The sequence below is a fragment of the Pseudophryne corroboree genome, chromosome 8 (assembly GCF_028390025.1).
Source record: "Pseudophryne corroboree isolate aPseCor3 chromosome 8, aPseCor3.hap2, whole genome shotgun sequence".
Classification (NCBI taxonomy): Eukaryota; Metazoa; Chordata; class Amphibia; order Anura; family Myobatrachidae; genus Pseudophryne; species Pseudophryne corroboree.
Window position 1 is genome coordinate 166,577,984 of NC_086451.1, and position 6,717 is coordinate 166,584,700.

General features: G+C 35.0%; 2 non-coding genes across 2 annotated transcripts; both read left to right on the plus strand.

The window, feature by feature from the left end:
• Window positions 1–1,321: 1,321 nt before the first annotated feature.
• TRNAS-ACU (transfer RNA serine (anticodon ACU)) lies at window positions 1,322–1,395 on the plus strand. The gene has a single exon. It is a non-coding gene; the product is annotated as a tRNA-Ser (tRNA).
• Window positions 1,396–3,628: 2,233 nt separating this feature from the next.
• Window positions 3,629–3,702, plus strand: TRNAS-ACU (transfer RNA serine (anticodon ACU)). Its single transcript has one exon. It is a non-coding gene; the product is annotated as a tRNA-Ser (tRNA).
• Window positions 3,703–6,717: the final 3,015 nt, after the last annotated feature.

Here is a 6,717-nt window from a genome sequence, read left to right on the forward strand (position 1 = left end):
TCCTGAAGCACTCACTCATCATAGGAAAGTACCAATGTGTTTCTTCGTTGGTTGATGGAAGAAACATCTTACAAAAACTCTCCAGATTATTGACTTTTTAAAGTTTTTCTAGGAAACATTCTAGATGTATGCTTATTAGCCTTTGTCAGTACGTACTTTTTACAAAGTGTCTCTGTGGCGCAATCGGTTAGTGTGTCTGGTTGGTGGTTCAATCCCACCCAGGGACGTAATTGACCTTGTTATCAGATTTTGGTGATCTTTAAGTAGACAAGTCAAAATTTCAAACCCCCTGTTATGGTGTAGGGTACCTGGCCTTCTCTGATGTAATCAGAGTTAGATTTGATTCAGTGATTTTATAAAAACAGATAGGAAGCACAATTTAGCAGTGGGTTGCAGAGAAAAAGAAATATGCTGGGAAAAAAATCCAATTGAGTGATTAAACAGCTCTTCATTTTCTGGCTTTATTTTTATGCTAACAAATTTGTTCTCTGAAAAGTGTCCACAAAGCCAAGTCTCTGATTAACACCTTTGTAGGGATGGTTTTTCACCTATTACTAAATTAAACTTGCTTCATTGGAAAGGCAGCAAGATGCATCCTCATTTCAATTTCTACTGAAATAATACAGGTTGACACCAGGAAACATTAACGCCACTGCATCCTTGCTGCTTTCTCATGTGGAAGTCTGTTTAATGGGAAAACAAGGTGATATCTAATTAGCACACAGGTAAGGAATTAAGAAAATCTTTATTTAAGGGTGAAGATGTTTCTCACAAAATCGTTGCCCCAATGCATCATTGAAATTCAAGCTGGAAAGATGATTTTAATATATCACTTGTACATTTTGTATTGCTCTTCTGGTGACAATGTAGTTTGTTTTTGTCAATTACCCTTTTAATATTAGGGTAAAGAAAATTAAGTTGATTTTTTAAAGAAAACTATACTGTCAATATACTATTCAAACAAATTAAAATGGTAAAAGTTATTGTACTTCAAGTAAAAATAAAAGAGCAAAAATATCAATCCCAGTTTTGATTACTTAAATTAACAAAAAAAATGCATATAGCAAAGGATAGTTTCAATCTGCCTACCTCCGGGTTATGGGCCCAGCATGCTTCCGTTGCAGTACTCTGCTGCACATGTAAGTGCAAGAGATCCTGAAGCACTCACTCATCATGGGAAAGTACCAATGTGTTTCTTCGTTGGTTGATGGAAGAAACATTTTACAATAATTCTCCAGATTATTGACTTTTTAAAGTTTTTCTAGGAAACGTTCTAGATGTATGCTTATTAGCCTTTGTCAGTATATACTTTTTGCGAAGTGTCTCTGTGGCGCAATCGGTTAGTGTGTCCGGCTACTAACCAAAAGGTTGGTGGTTCAATCCCACCCAGGGACGTAATTGACCTTGTTATCAGATTTTGGTGATCTTTAAGTAGACAAGTCAAAATTTCAAACCCCCTGTTATGGTGTAGGGTACCTGGCCTTTTCTGATGTAATCAGAGTTAGATTTGATTCAGTGATTTAATAAAAACAGCTAGGAAGCACAATTTAGCAGTGGGTTGCAGAGAAAAAGAAATATGCTGGCAAAAAAAATCCAATTGAGTGATTAAACAGCTCTTCATTTTCTGGCTTTATTTTTATGCTAACAAATTTGTTCTCTGAAAAGTGTCCACAAAGCCAAGTCTCTGATTAACACCTTTGTAGGGATGGTTTTTCACCTATTACTAAATTAAACTTGCTTCATTGGAAAGGCAGCAAGATGCATCTTCATTTCAATGTCTACTGAAATAATACAGGTTGACACCAGGAAACATTACCGCCACTGCATCCTTGCTGCTTTCTCATGTAGAAGTCTGTTTAATGTGAAAACAAGGTGATATCTAATTAGCACACAGGTAAGGAATTAAGAAAATCTTTATTTAAGGGTGAAGATGTTTCTCACAAAATCGTTGCCCCAATGCATCATTGAAATTCAAGCTGGAAAGATGATTTTAATATATCACTTGTACATTTTGTATTGCTCTTCTGGTGACAATGTAGTTTGTTTTTGTCAATTACCATTTTAATAATAGGGTAAAGAAAATTAAGTGGATTTTTGAAAGAAAACAATACTGTCAATATACTATTAAAACAAATTAAAATGGTAAAAGTTATTGTACTTTAAGTAAAAATAAAAGAGCCAAAATATCAATCCCAGTTTTGGATTACTTTAATTAACAAAAAAAAATGCATATAGCAGAGAATAGTTTCAATCTGCTTACCTCTGGGTTATGTGCCCAGCATGCTTCCATTGCTGTACACTGCTGCACATGTAAGTGCAGTAGATCCTGAAGCACTCACTCATCATGGGAAAGTACCAATGTGTTTCTTCGTTGGTGGATGGAAGAAACATCTTACAAAAACTCTCCAGATTATTGACTTTTTAAAGTTTTTCTAGGAAACGTTTTAGATGAATGCTTATTAGCCTTTGTCAGTATGTACTTTTGCAAAGTGTCTCTGTGGCGCAATCAGTTAGTGTGTATGGCTATTAACCAAAAGGTTGGTGGTTCAATCCCACCCAGGGACGTAATTGACCTTGTTATCAGATTTTGGTGATCTTTAAGTAGACAAGTCAAAATGTCAAACCCCCTCTTATGGTGTAGGGTACCTGGCCTTCTCTGATGTAATCAGAGTTAGATTTGATTCAGTGATTTTATAAAAACAGCTAGGAAGCACAATTTAGCAGTGGGTTGCAGAGAAAAAGAAATATGCTGGCAAAAAAATCCAATTGAGTGATTAAACAGCTCTTCATTTTCTGGCTTTATTTTTATGCTAACAAATTTGTTCTCTGAAAAGTGTCCACAAAGCCAAGTCTCTGATTAACACCTTTGTAGGGATGGTTTTTCACTTATTACTAAATTAAATTTGCTTCATTGGAAAGGCAGCAAGATGCATCCTCATTTCAATGTCTACTGAAATAATACGGGTTGACACCAGGAAACATTAACGCCACTGCATCCTTGCTGCTTTCTCATGTGAAAGTCTGTTTAATGTGAAAACAAGGTGATATCTAATTAGCACACAGGTAAGGAATTAAGAAAATCTTTATTTAAGGGTGAAGATGTTTCTCACAAAATCGTTGCCCCAATGCATCATTGAAATTCAAGCTGGAAAGATGATTTTAATATATCACTTGTACATTTTGTATTGCTCTTCTGGTGACAATGTAGTTTGTTTTTGTCAATTACCCTTTTAATAATAGGGTAAAGAAAATTAAGTGGATTTAAACAAATTAAAATGGTAAAAGTTATTGTACTTTAAGTAAAAATAAAAGAGCCAAAATATCAATCCCAGTTTTGGATTACTTTAATTAACAAAAAAAATGCATATAGCAGAGGATAGTTTCAATCTGCCTACCTCAGGGTAATGGGCCCAGCATGCTTCCATTGCAGTACTCTGCTGCACATGTAAGTGCAAGAGATCCTGAAGCACTCATCTCATCATGGGAAAGTACCAATGTGTTTCTTCGTTGGTTGAGTTAAGAAAATTCTTACAAAAACTCTCCAGATTATTGACTTTTTAAAGTTTTTCTAGGAAACGTTCTAGATGAATGCTTATTAGCCTTTGTCAGTATGTACTTTGTGCAAAGTGTCTCTGTGGCGCAATCGGTTAGTGTGTCTGGCTACTAACCAAAAGGTTGGTGGTTCAATCCCACCCAGGGACATAATTGACCTTGTGATCAGGTTTTGGTGATATTTAAGTAGACAAGTCAAAATTTCAAACCCCCTCTTATGGTGTAGGGTACCTGGCCTTCTCTGATGTAATCAGAGTTAGATTTGATTCAGTGATTTTATAAAAAAACAGCTAGGAAGCACAATTTAGCAATGGGTTGCAGAGAAAAAAAATATGCTGGCAGAAAAATCCAATTGAGTGATTAAACAGCTCTTCATTTTCTGCCTTTATTTTTATGCTAACAAATTTGTTCTCTAAAAAGTATCCACAAAGCCAAGTCTCTGATTAACACCTTTGTAGGGATGGTTTTTCACCTATAACTAAATTAAACTTGCTTCATTGGAAAGGCAGCAAGATGCATCCTCATTTCAATGTCTACTGAAATAATACAGGTTGACACCAGGAAACATTAACGCCACTGCATCCTTGCTGCTTTCTCATGTAGAAGTCTGTTTAATGTGAAAACAAGGTGATATCTAATTAGCACACAGGTAAGGAATTAAGAAAATCTTTATTTAAGGGTGAAGATGTTTCTCACAAAATCGTTGCCCCAATGCATCATTGAAATTCAAGCTGGAAAGATGATTTTAATATATCACTTGTACATTTTGTATTGCTCTTCTGGTGACAATGTAGTTTGTTTTTGTCAATTACCCTTTTAATAATAGGGTAAAGAAAATTAAGTGGATTTTTTAAAGAAAACTATACTGTCAATATACTATTAAAACAAATTAAAATGGTAAAAGTTATTGTACTTTAAGTAAAAATAAAAGAGCAAAAATATCAATCCCAGTTTTGATTACTTAAATTAACAAAAAAAATGCATATAGCAAAGGATAGTTTCAATCTGCCTACCTCTGGGTTATGGGCCCAGCATGCTTCCATTGCAGTACTCTGTTGCACATGTAAGTGCAAGAGATCCTGAAGCACTCACTCATCATGGGAAAGTACCAATGTGTTTCTTCATTGGTTGATGGAAGAAACATCTTACAAAAACTCTCCAGCTTATTAACTTTTTAAAGTTTTTCTAGGAAACGTTCTAGATGTATGCTTATTAGCCTTTGTCAGTATATACTTTTTGCAAAGTGTCTCTGTGGCGCAATCGGGTAGTGTGTCTGGCTACTAACCAAAAGGTTGGTGGTTCAATCCCACCCAGGGAAGTACTTGAACTTGTTATCAGATTTTGGTGATCTTTAAGTAGACAAGTCAAAATTTCAAACCCCCTCTTATGGTGTAGGGTACCTGGCCTTCTCTGATGTAATCAGAGTTAGATTTGATTCAGTGATTTTATAAAAACAGCTAGGAAGCACAATTTAGCAGTGGGTTGCAGAGAAAAAGAAATATGCTGGCAAAAAAAATCCAATTGAGTGATTAAACAGCTCTTCATTTTCTGGCTTTATTTTTATGCTAACAAATTTGTTCTCTGAAAAGTGTCCACAAAGCCAAGTCTCTGATTAACACCTTTGTAGGGATGGTTTTTCACCTATTACTAAATTAAACTTGCTTCATTGGAAAGGCAGTAAGATGCATCCTCATTTCAATGTCTACTGAAATAATACAGGTTGACACCAGGAAACATTAACGCCACTGCATCCTTGCTGCTTTCTCATGTAGAAGTCTGTTTAATGTGAAAACAAGGTGATATCTAATTAGCACACAGGTAAGGAATTAAGAAAATCTTTATTTAAGGGTGAAGATGTTTCTCACAAAATCGTTGCCCCAATGCATCATTGAAATTCAAGCTGGAAAGATGATTTTAATATATCACTTGTACATTTTGTATTGCTCTTCTGGTGACAATGTAGTTTGTTTTTGTCAATTACCCTTTTAATAATAGGGTAAAGAAAATTAAGTGAATTTTTTAAAGAAAACTATACTGTCAATATACTATTAAAACAAATTAAAATGGTAAAAGTTATTGTACTTTAAGTAAAAATAAAAGAGCAAAAATATCAATCCCAGTTTTGATTACTTAAATTAACAACAAAAAAAATGCATATAGCAAAGGATAGTTTCAATCTGCCTACCTCTGGGTTATGGGCCCAGCATGCTTCCATTGCAGTACTCTGCTGCACATGTAAGTGCAAGAGATCCTGAAGCACTCACTCATCATGGGAAAGTACCAATGTGTTTCTTCGTTGGTTGATGGAAGAAACATCTTACAAAAACTCTCCAGATTATTGACTTTTTAAAGTTTTTCTAGTAAACGTTTTAGATGAATGCTTATTAGCCTTTGTCAGTATATACTTTTGCAAAGTGTCTCTGTGGCGCAATCAGTTAGTGTGTATGGCTATTAACCAAAAGGTTGGTGGTTCAATCCCACCCAGGGACGTAATTGACCTTGTTATCAGATTTTGGTGATCTTTAAGTAGACAAGTCAAAATTTCAAACCCCCTCTTATGGTGTAGGGTACCTGGCCTTCTCTGATGTAATCAGAGTTAGATTTGATTCAGTGATTTTATAAAAACAGCTAGGAAGCACAATTTAGCAGTGGGTTGCAGAGAAAAAGAAATATGCTGGCAAAAAAATCCAATTGAGTGATTAAACAGCTCTTCATTTTCTGGCTTTATTTTTATGCTAACAAATTTGTTCTCTGAAAAGTGTCCACAAAGCCAAGTCTCTGATTAACACCTTTGTAAGGATGGTTTTTCACCTATTACTAAATTAAACTTGCTTCATTGGAAAGGCAGCAAGATGCATCCTCATTTCAATGTCTACTGAAATAATACAGGTTGACACCAGGAAACATTATCGCCACTGCATCCTTGCTGCTTTCTCATGTGGAAGTCTGTTTAATGTGAAAACAAGGTGATATCTAATTAGCACACAGGTAAGGAATTAAGAAAATCTTTATTTAAGGGTGAAGATGTTTCTCACAAAATCGTTGCCCCAATGCATCATTGAAATTCAAGCTGGAAAGATGATTTTAATATATCACTTGTACATTTTGTATTGCTCTTCTGGTGACAATGTAGTTTGTTTTTGTCAATTACCATTTTAATAATAG